The sequence below is a fragment of the Primulina eburnea genome, chromosome 11, assembly GCF_022965805.1.
Source record: "Primulina eburnea isolate SZY01 chromosome 11, ASM2296580v1, whole genome shotgun sequence".
Lineage (NCBI taxonomy): Eukaryota > Viridiplantae > Streptophyta > Magnoliopsida > Lamiales > Gesneriaceae > Primulina > Primulina eburnea.
Window position 1 is genome coordinate 13,144,663 of NC_133111.1, and position 11,093 is coordinate 13,155,755.

Consider the following 11,093-nt stretch of genomic DNA (forward strand, 5'->3'; position numbering starts at 1 on the left):
AATTGATCACCACATCATCATTATCATCGTTATCATTATCCACAGTTTCTGTTTGGTTCAGAGGCGGTGTTGTGCTTGGTGTTGCTTCACTGGTCTCAACACCAGACTCAACACTGTTTCTGGTCAGTGCCTCACTTATATCCAGCAATTCTTCTACATCATCCTACGGTGTTTTAACTGTCAGATCTGCAAGATCATCAAACACAACGTTAATTGCTTCCATTGTAGTCCTAGTTCTCAGATTAAATACACGATAAGCACGACCATTAGTAAAGTATCCAAGAAAAATACATTTAACACTTTTTGAATAAAATTTAGCTAGATGATCTCTATCATTCAACACATAACCTACACATCCAAAAATCTGAAAATATTTAAGATTTGGTTTTCTTCCCATGATAATATCATATGAGGTCATTGTAGAACCATTCTTTAAATAAACACGGTTGTAAATGTGACATGCCGTATTTAAAAGCTTCAGCCCAAAAACATTTTGACACATTCTTAGAACTAAGCATGACCGAGCCATTTCTTGGAGGGTTCGATTTTTCCTTTCAGCTATGCCGAATTTTTGATGGGTCTTCGGAGATGAATATTCATGAGTGATACCACAAAGAAATAAAATGAGAATCTCCTCACCATGATCGGTTCTTATTTTAACCACCCTCATATCATACAGATTTGTTATCCTAGCATGCAATTTCTTAAAAGTATCAAATGCATCAGATTTTTCTCTAAGAAAACTTACCCAAGTAAAATGCGAAAAATCATCAACACAAACAAACGAATATATCTTACCATCCAAGCTCTCAACTTCCATCGGACCCATTAGATCCATATGCAAGAGTTCAAGGCACTGTGTTGTCCCAAAGTGTTGCAACACGGGTTTGTTTACCTTTCTGACACGGTCCACATACATATGAGTTACTTGTGCTTAAATGTGGCATACCTCTCACAGCATCATACTTACAAAGATTCTTCAAAGTCTTGAAGCTCACATGTCCTAGTTTTTGATGCCATATGTATAAATCACTCACCTTGGCACTTCGGCAACCATCACCTTCACATCAAAAAATATGAAAATATTTAAGATTTGGTTTTCTTCCCAAGATAATATGATATGAGGAAATTGTAGAACCATTCCTTAAATAAACACGGTTGTAAATGTGACATGCCGTATTTAAAGCTTCGGCCCAAAAACATTTTGACACATTCTTAGAACTAAGCATGACCCGAGCCATTTCTTGGAGGGTTCGATTTTTCCTTTCAGCTATGCCGAATTTTTGAGGGGTCTTCGGAGATGAATATTCATGAGTGATACCTTTTTTATGGCACAAAGAAATAAAATGAGAATGTTCGAACTCCTCACCATGATCGGTTCTTATTTTAACCACCCTCATATCATACAGATTTGTTATCCTAGCATGCAATTCTTAAAAGTATCAAATGCATCAAATTTTTCTCTAAGAAAACTTACCCAAGTAAAATGCGAAAAATCATCAACACAAAAAAACGAATATTTCTTAACATCCAAGCTCTCAACTTCCATCGGACCCATTAGATCCATATGCAAGAGTTCAAGGCACTGTGTTGTCCCAAAGTGTTGCAACACGGGTTTTTTTACCTTTCTGACACGGTCCACATATATATGAGTTACCTGAGCTTAAATGTGGCATACCTCTCACAGCATCATACTTACACAGATTCTTCAAAGTCTTGAAGCTCACATGTCCTAGTTTTTGATGCCATATGTATAAATCACTCACCTTGGCACTTCGGCAACCATCACCTTCTCTCAATTGATAGCAATTTTCAGCAGAAAGAGTACCTGACATTACACAAACATTGACATCATTAAAAACTTCACAATTATTTTTATTGAATTTAACATGTAAATCATCATCACAAAGTTGACTTATGCTTATTAAGTTTGAGTTAAGTCCTTCAACGTGTAGAACATTATGAAGTTCAGGAAGCCCATCAACATTCAGGGTTCTTTGGCCTACAATTCTTCCTTTGGCACCATCACCACCATATGTTACACGCCCACTTTTTACTTCAACATAATTCGTGAGGTGTTCTTTAGATCTGGTCATGTGGCGTAGCACTCACTGTCAAAGTACCATGCACCTGAAATGTTTGTTTTTAAAGAAGTAAATATGACATTGCATCGAATAACAGTTTTGGGTACCCATATTTTCGTTGTGGAAGTTTTTTTTGACTGCGGCGTTGCGCTTGGTGTTGTGCAACACCCGATTTGATTTACTATTCAGGTAGTCATCTCTGAGTTTGTAGCAGAAGGGTTTGATGTGCTCAGGCTTGTGACAGTAGTAGAAAATAAAATGTCGCTTTCTTTGCTTTGGTTTAGAAGTTGACACGGGCTTCTTGGTTTGTAACATCTTCACTAGCGGGTCAACTTTCCAAATGAGGGGAAGAAGCTATATTTTGTTTCGGCCTTTGTTCTGAGGCTAGCTTTGAGATTGGTAGAGTCTTCATAGGAGAGTTTACCAGTTAAAGAGAGAGAATTGTCTTCAATTACCTTTACAAACACCATTGATTTTGATCCGGAGTTGGAAGATTCTCCAATCTCATGTATGCTTTCGACATATCCAAGACCAATTCTGTTCTCCTTTCCTATTGTCAGCATTGAGTCAAGTTTTGTTGAATTTGAGTTGAATTTTGCGAGAGTTTTTGAGGACTTCTCAAGCTCATCCTTGACTTTGCACAATTCAAGATCTTTCTTGCTAAGCACAACTTCAAGTCGAGACATACATTCTTTCAAATCAGTATTCTCCTTAGTGAGGATCAAATTTATTTTATTTCTTTTGTTCCAATCTTCGCATAGCTCTTCATACATAGCCTGCACACTTTCAAAGGTGAGTTCATCATAATCAATATCCTGGATATCATGCTTACCTGAGTCATTGTGAGATTTAGCATTGAGACACAAGGATTTTGAAGTGGTGTTGCGGCCCGGTGTTGCAACACCAGAGGCAACACCGTGCGGGTTGACTTGCAGCCAGCACTTTTCCTTCAAAACAGCAGTGTTCGTGGATAGTAAGTCCATTGGGATTCTGTTAAATTTCTTGTAAAATAAACAACAATAAACCAGAATCAATCACTTAATGTATCAAGCGTTGGCTCTGATACCACTTGTAAGGAATTTTTGTTCATAAACGTACATGGAAATAAATATATTGTGTGTATCAAAAGTTAGTGTTGTGCTCTGGTGTTGTCAACACGAGCACACAACATGCAGAGAAAATTAATTATTAACACACAAATATAAACTTAATAAATAAACACCAGTTTTAAATCATGCACAAGTACGAATACTTGTGTGATGCCTCATGGCAAAAATTTCATTAGAAAAATATGTAAATCGTTTACAAAAAAATAATAATAGTGAAAATAACAAAAATAAATTCCTTGACACTCCAAGGAATTAACATGCATCAAACACTCAAAGTAAATACTAGATGCATGAAACAAAAAGTGTGTTGCTTAAAATCAAACGAAACCACTCTTCGTCCAACACTCTACGTCAGTGTTGTTCTTCGAGTGTTGGAAACACCAATCGGCAACACGGAAAGTCTGTGACTCAAACACTAAAAGTTTTCACACTGAATCTTTAATACTCTGAACTCTGTGTTTAGAAAAATCCAGCAGCACTCCTGTGCTATAAGGTGATCTCCCGATCACACCAAAACGTCTCATCAAAATAGGCTCGGCTCTTGTATTTTTCTTCTATGTATGCGCTCCTCTGCCAGCCTCACGAAATAGTCACACCAAAAGGCTCACACGAAAAGCTCCTACAAAAGTGATCACTGATTACATAAAAATTGTAGAGCAAATATATGTTGGACTTCTTGTGATTTCCTCTCTATGAAAAGCTCTCTTGTCTAACTCTCTGAAAAGTCTATGAAAGTACGAAAATCTTTTCTCTCAATACACCACACTTGTACAGTTGTGAAGCTCACTTATTTATATCTCTTGCTTGACCTAGAAAAAGAGTCCTAGAAAATATTGAAACAATATTTTCATTAGTTATAAAACACTTTCAAACAAGGATAAAATATCTTGGAGATAAAAATAATATTAAAAACAAATCCTATAATATCTATAGATAAATCAATCAAGATCTTATCATCTAGAAATAAATCAAGCAAAATATTATAATCTAGAAATAAATCAAATAAAATCTTTTAATCTAGAAAGGCAAAATTTTAAATTGATATTATCAATTTAATAAAATACTAAAAGAATAAAATATTTATTTCACATACCATCATTTTCATTATTGTTTCGGCTTTGTGATATCCAAACAGTTGGTGCAAATAGAAAGTAGGAACATTTGAATACACCCAAAGCATGAAAAAGAAATTTTTAAGCACAAGACAAACATCCATCAAACTTGTTCATGGGTTCTACAGTTTGTAAATGTGGACATGTGGGCGTCTAATTGAAGTGCTGCAACACAGCAAAGCAGAAGTTTGTTGAATGGAGACTTGCGCAGTTTCGCGAGCCACAAGAGGTATGCCAGACGTTCGTATTAGACAGGATTGGCAAATTTACACATATTTAAACCAAAACCTGCATTGCCACTAAAAATCTACAAACATGAGAGTCGAGAACAGATTTCATAATAATTCTTTCTCAATATTTGTACAGAATTCCAATCAATAACAGAGCGAAAATTGAAGGAATAGAGTTTGCAAACGCAACATTTACTCATTCTACGTGCATTCTCAAGAGTTCGCAAATGCAACACTACTCTCAAGAGTTCGCAAAATTAAAATGTGTGGTTTCACAGGCTTAAATCCATAGAAAAGACGCTGTAACAAAATAAATCCAGAATATCAAAGCCCAAATTAAGTCTTCAATTAACATAACCGGAAAGATTCAATTCGAATCCGGAAAAAAAGAAAAAGAAAAGAAGAAGCTTCAAATGTCAAAATGCTAGTGATTATTCAATTTCACTCACGAGAACAATATTATTTTCATAAAATTATCTAAATTAAGTGATCGCATACAGAGCAGAGATATCACCTAGATAAGAGGGCAACGGGAGTAAGTCAACCGTACCGGCGAAAAGAGAGCCGGATTGCCCGTTCATGGATTTTTGCGTTTTAAATTTGATAATCAATTTTGGTGGTGAACGATGGCGCTGGCATGAAATCGAAGAAGAATCGATTTGGGGCTTTTCAATTTTAGTTTTACTAACCGCCTCAACAATAACAGACACCGGCGGCGCCAGTTAGGTGCACGTGGCAGCGAAGATGGCTGAAATGTAGCGGCGGTGAAAAGGATTTCGGCAAAGAAGAAATCGGAGCACAGAAAGAAAGAAAAGAAATGGGGCTTGCGGAAATGAAAATTGAGTGTGCATAGAAAAGTAATATGCGCGCATTTTTCTTCGACGGCGTGAATTGAAAACACGCCGTTAATAATATTATTGATAGAGTGCTTTTAACTGTGCGCTGCTAATGTATAGACACGTTTTATTTTTATAAAATTTATACTATTAACAGCGCACATAAAAAGCACGATGTCAATAATACTAATAACGGCGTTCTTTTAATTTGCGCTGTTAATGTATAGACACGATTTTTATTAAAAAAAAATAAAACTATTAACAACGCGCATAAAAGCACGTTGTTAATAATACTATTAACAGCTTGCTTTTGATGTGCACTGTTAATGTATAGACGCGATTTTTTAAAAAAATTATACTATTAACAGCGTACATAAACATTCATGTTGTTAATAATAATATTAACGGCTTGCTTTTAATGTGCGCTGCGAAAAGTTATTTTTTTTGTAGTGCTATGAGATAATCAAATGATCTAAATAAAGTGGAATTCTTTTTTTTATCCAAGACATATGAGTTTGAATTGAAGAACAAAATAGGAAAAGAATCTACCTCAAATTATCCAACCATGGCCTTGCCGTGACCATTGCTGACCCAGTACCAAAGAATACTACTGAAAAAATCAACAATGATACTACTCCACTGTCCGTCAACAAATTCTCAAGATTCATGAAGAAAAGTCATAGAACCTATCAAAATCCTAACATGAACTTCAAGAAGAGATCACCATCTAGCGACATGACTTGTTTCAATTGTTGGAAGATTGGTCACTTCATTATTGATTATCCTAAGCCCAATAATAGTATTATAAGAAGAAAGTAAGTAAGCAAAATGTCAAGAAATCCCAAAAAGATCGCAAGGCGATGGTTGCTGAAGAAAGTAAAAGAATGTGGGCAGATTAAAGTTCAAAGTCATCTAATTCAAAAAGACAATCAAGTTATAGTGATGCTGAAGGTGTTCAGTGTCTAATGGCCGATGCTAATCTAGAAACAACTACTGATGATGCATTTGATTTTGACTCCGACGAATTTACACGAGCTAATTTAGCATTACATTACATGATTGAGGAGTACTCAAAGCTTTCTCAATCATTCGAAGAAGTCAAAGCTGAAAACCAAAGCTTAACTGATCAAATCAATAAGTCCACTTTTTCACAATGTTACAATTACAATGATCTTGAACTCGAGGTGATTAAGTTACAGAATAAAAATGAAAGAGTGAATGCTAATTACCAGGAACTGCAGATTGTGAAGTTATCTTTACTGGTAAAGGTATGGAATAAGCCAACATATGTTTCATTAAAGTAGATGGAAGAACTACAAAAGAGATATGAAGACAGAACTTGTCTATGATTCACTAGAAATGAAGGCACTTCTAAAACAAGTACTCAGTTGCAACTGAACATATGCAAAGAAAAATACATTCAATTTGTTAAGTCCAGTACTATATATGAACACAATGAACCTAATGTTCTAGTTGAAAACCCTATAAATAAGATGAATAATTATAAGAATTTTGGATTAGTTTATGTTCAGCCAGAGAGAAAGGCGTACTGGTAGAATGGATCCGGTAGCGGATAAATTTCAGTAGTGCAAACTTTAGTGTAGCCAAGACACTACCGATACCATAATTTCAAACATTTTCATAAGAGATATAGGATATATAGTAGACAAGAACAACAGGGACGACAAAATAATAGAGTAAATTTCTTAGATCTTCCATTGTGTGTAAAATCAATTATATTATTATAATACTACTAGAAGCTCGCTTCGTAAAAATCTTAATGTGTTTTTCATCAATTCATTCCGTAAATGTGTAGAAAAGTAAAATATCATATGCTTCTTTTTGGGTTCGAGGCCCCGTGGGAAAAATCTGAAACGGGGACAAGGAATCACCGATTTTATCAGGTTCAGGTTCTGAAACATCTGTTAATTTTTTTTTAAAAAAAAAACTACATTTCAAAAATAACCATTTACAAGCATGCATGCAATGACTGCTGTAAAACATACTTTTTAAAATAAGAGAATTAAAATACTAGTAAAAATACTACAGTAAAAAAAATATACCAAAATCCTGACAACCATCAACGGATAATAATGAAAGAGTTTGAAAATATCCAATAACACTCCTAACTCATAAAAATAATATGCGGAAAATAAGTTCCTCGGGTTAGCGTGCGCACACCCAGCCTCACCTACTCAGTCTTCGGCGCTTCCAGTCTCCTCATCGATATGTTCACATGCATCATTCACACCTAGTGAGTTTAAAGACTCAACACACCATAAACGTTATAACAAGTACATATACATATCATGGATCAGTGAGAAGTACTGTAATCAATATACATTTCAGAACTTAAGAGTATCGTAATAAAGCATAACGTGTCAAAACATGTCTCCACGTATCATCATATACGTAATATTCTTTAATTGAATTCATTTCATTAGTTGTGGCTTTCGTATCAGCTCTATTCGATGGATCTACGTATAACTGTGGTACCCGGTGGTGGGAAAATCAGCGACAATATTACTCATCCACTAACCCTTGTCCTTACATGTCATTGTATACATATTCGTATTAGTCACAACAAACTTCCATCCTTCAAAACATGTAATCATATTCATCATTTATAAAAAACATGCATATACGTAAATTTCCTAAAAATCAAGCATGCAACGTATTTTTCATATTTACATAAAAAGTCATGTTCGTGATAATGTATACATTTAAAACATCTCAATTTGTGCTCAGGGTGCTGTCAGGATTGCTAACTTGAACCAGGTGCAAAATGAGTATTTTGTCCTTGGAAACCCTAATTTGACCGTTTTACCCCTATACCTCAAAATTTCGACCCGAAGCCAACCAATCATCTTACAAACTTCAAAAAAAATTTATAATGGTTTTTTAGATATAACCTCGAGTCTGTTTCATAACTTATATGATTAGTTTTAAAACTTGGACCGAGGTAACAGTTTTAACCCGAATCAACCCGAAACTCAACCAAACATTTACCAACTTAAACCATGAATTGAACCTACATGACCAGCCCTTAAACCACTTACTTCAGACTACCTAGGAGCCTCGGAAAAGACCGAACTTCTGTTGGAATTATTTCAGCACGTAAACACCAAAAACTCTAGTGCGCTAAAACTTCAAATTATCGATCCTAGGCCTAACCAACCCGAACCAGCCTTGAACCATTGGTACTTAGGACAAAGATCGGACCGAAGAAGCCCTACTGGACCAGCCCTAGCCATGCCTATAGCTCCAAGCACTCGGCCGTGCGTGAGTTACCCGACAACAAGCCAAACCCTGACCCTTGTCAACTCATGCGACTCGACCGACTCCTTGGTTGTGACCAGCCGCGGTTGAGCCATCTAGCCTAGGTTCGATCTGCCCTCACCAAGAATCGACTAGCTCGTGAATCCAGTGCCTTGAAACCTTAACCCTCGACTTGTACAACACTTAAAACCTAGCCTTAGCAGCCCCTTGCACAAGCACCATGGAAACATGAGTTCCATGCAAACCAATGCATATTTTAACGCAATAATTATATAAAATCAACACCACATGATAGATTTATGGTTCCTCATGCAATAACATACAAACCAACATATATTGATGTGAATGATGAGAAAAACGAGGTATAGGGCATGCCTTTGCATATATTCTCGAAAACTTGATACAATTACCGGAGGGATGGAGAAGAGTTCTTATGAGATTTTATTGAGAAAACCAAAGAAAATAGCTGCTAAATGCACCAGCTACTGCTGTTGGAAATGGAGGGGGTGGCCACGAGGGAGCGATTAGGTTTAGGGGTAGATAATGGAGTGTTGGAACATTTCATGTTCGCAATCTTGATTTTGATGTTAACAAAAATTGTTATTTTTTCTAATAAATTTACCTTAGTGCGCAGAAAGCTTAAACGGATCAGGCTTCGAACTGATAAGTTACCGAGCCAAAATTGAAGCTATCGGGACACAAACTGAATGCAGTAACTTATTGACCGAACTGAACCAGTTCAACTGAATTATCAAAGATCAGTTCCACTGATTGTCCAACTGATATTTAGTTCAGCAGAAGACCTTCTGAAGCTCGGCCAGCTGATGAAGAGTTAAACTGATGAAGAGCTCATCTGATCAGTTCAACTAAAGAAATGAAATCAGTTCAGCTAACGAGCCAACTGATTTCACTAAACCAGTTCAAGACCAGTTCAACTGACCAGTTCAGAGCATCAGTTAGGAATCTATCAATCTGTAGAACACGACAAGCCTATCAAAAGTGGAATCCAACTGCGCGCATTAAGGAAAGCTTTTGTCCAATCAAAGGAAAAAATGGACGTTGCAGTGTCCGCTTAAAGACTAAGCGTTTCAGAATAACTGTCAGAAAGGACAAAACAAATATCGAGGAATGAATTCAACCGCAACGGACATATTTGATGAGTCTTGGTATACGATCGCCTTGCTGCTATAAATACAGACCAAGATCATCAACAAACCAAGTGTGTGAAAAAGATAGAAAAAAGGGTATGCTCAATTCATATCAACTTGAAAGAAGCAATCAGCCCAGAGGAACACTTCAACGTGTTATCATCTTAGATTAGAAGCATTAATTCCCTCAGTGCGTGAGAACACCTTCATGTTGTATTCTTAGATCAGTTCTCACACACGCACACACAATCACTCAAAAATACAGAGAGTTGAGCTTATTGAATAGCTGAGTGAGTCTTCGCACAAAGACATTAAACTTGTGTATGTAGTCTTTAACACATAGACGTTAAACAAGTGTTGGCTGGAAGGTGCTGCATTCAGTCTAGGATAGGAGTTCAGTTTAGGTAGTAGTGTAAGTCCTAAGCTGAGTGGCTTTGTACAAGGAGTTGTATAAATCAAATTCTTCTAGTATATTCTACCCGAGAAGGTATAAGGGTTGACATAGGAGCAGTTGAAGTTTCCGAACATCCATAAACATTTCTTGTGTGCTTAACTTCTTATTCAAACTGATTTGATCTATTCGAGCTGTTATCATTTCACTTTTAGCCATAACTGAACTGATATATGCTAGAACTGATCCCCTTCAAATCACTTATTCAGTTCAAGCAAGTTAAAAGGCTTTAAATATGACAGCTTTCTTAACGAATGATTACTTCGATTATTTTTCGCTTTGCTTTAATTCATCGTTCTTTACATTCTTAGAACACGAGCTATTGTAGCTCATTGAGAATATTGTGTTTGAAGCACCTTCGCAGGTGTTAGAACCGATCCATCATGGTGTTTTTAGGTTAATATAATTGTATACTAATGGGCCTATAATAATAATTAAAGGAATTAAAAGGGTTTAGGTCCATTAAGCAATAAAACAGTTCTGCCAAGCCCAAGAACAATCCCAAAAAATATTTTGTTTAGTTATATTTTTGAAAATATTGTCCGAACCATAAAAAAGTCCTCTAACTCGCTAAAATTTGTGTACCAGTTAAAATATGACCGGACGGGTAAAAATACGCAACCAAGACCCATTTTAGAAAATCACACTTTTATACCATATATTAAATAATTGAAAATAATTATTTAATAAAAATATTTTTCTTTAATTATCCACGTTCTCCGTTCCTCGTTCGAGTGCGAAATGCAACTAAAAGCCCTTATGCAAGAAACTTTAATAAACCATGCAATAAAACACATATTCATGACACAATCCAGTTTTAAATGCATTAAAAATGATTAATTAA

The 11,093-nt window shown here is 35.9% G+C and overlaps 1 long non-coding RNA gene across 1 annotated transcript in view; it reads right to left on the bottom strand.

The window, feature by feature from the left end:
• LOC140805926 (uncharacterized) overlaps window positions 1–5,371 on the bottom strand; it is a 42,382-nt gene extending 37,011 nt beyond the window's left edge. The window contains exon 1 of the long non-coding RNA XR_012112396.1: window positions 5,050–5,371. This is a non-coding gene — a long non-coding RNA (uncharacterized lncRNA). The remainder of the gene's footprint in view (window positions 1–5,049) is intronic.
• Between the last annotated feature and the right edge of the window lie 5,722 nt (window positions 5,372–11,093).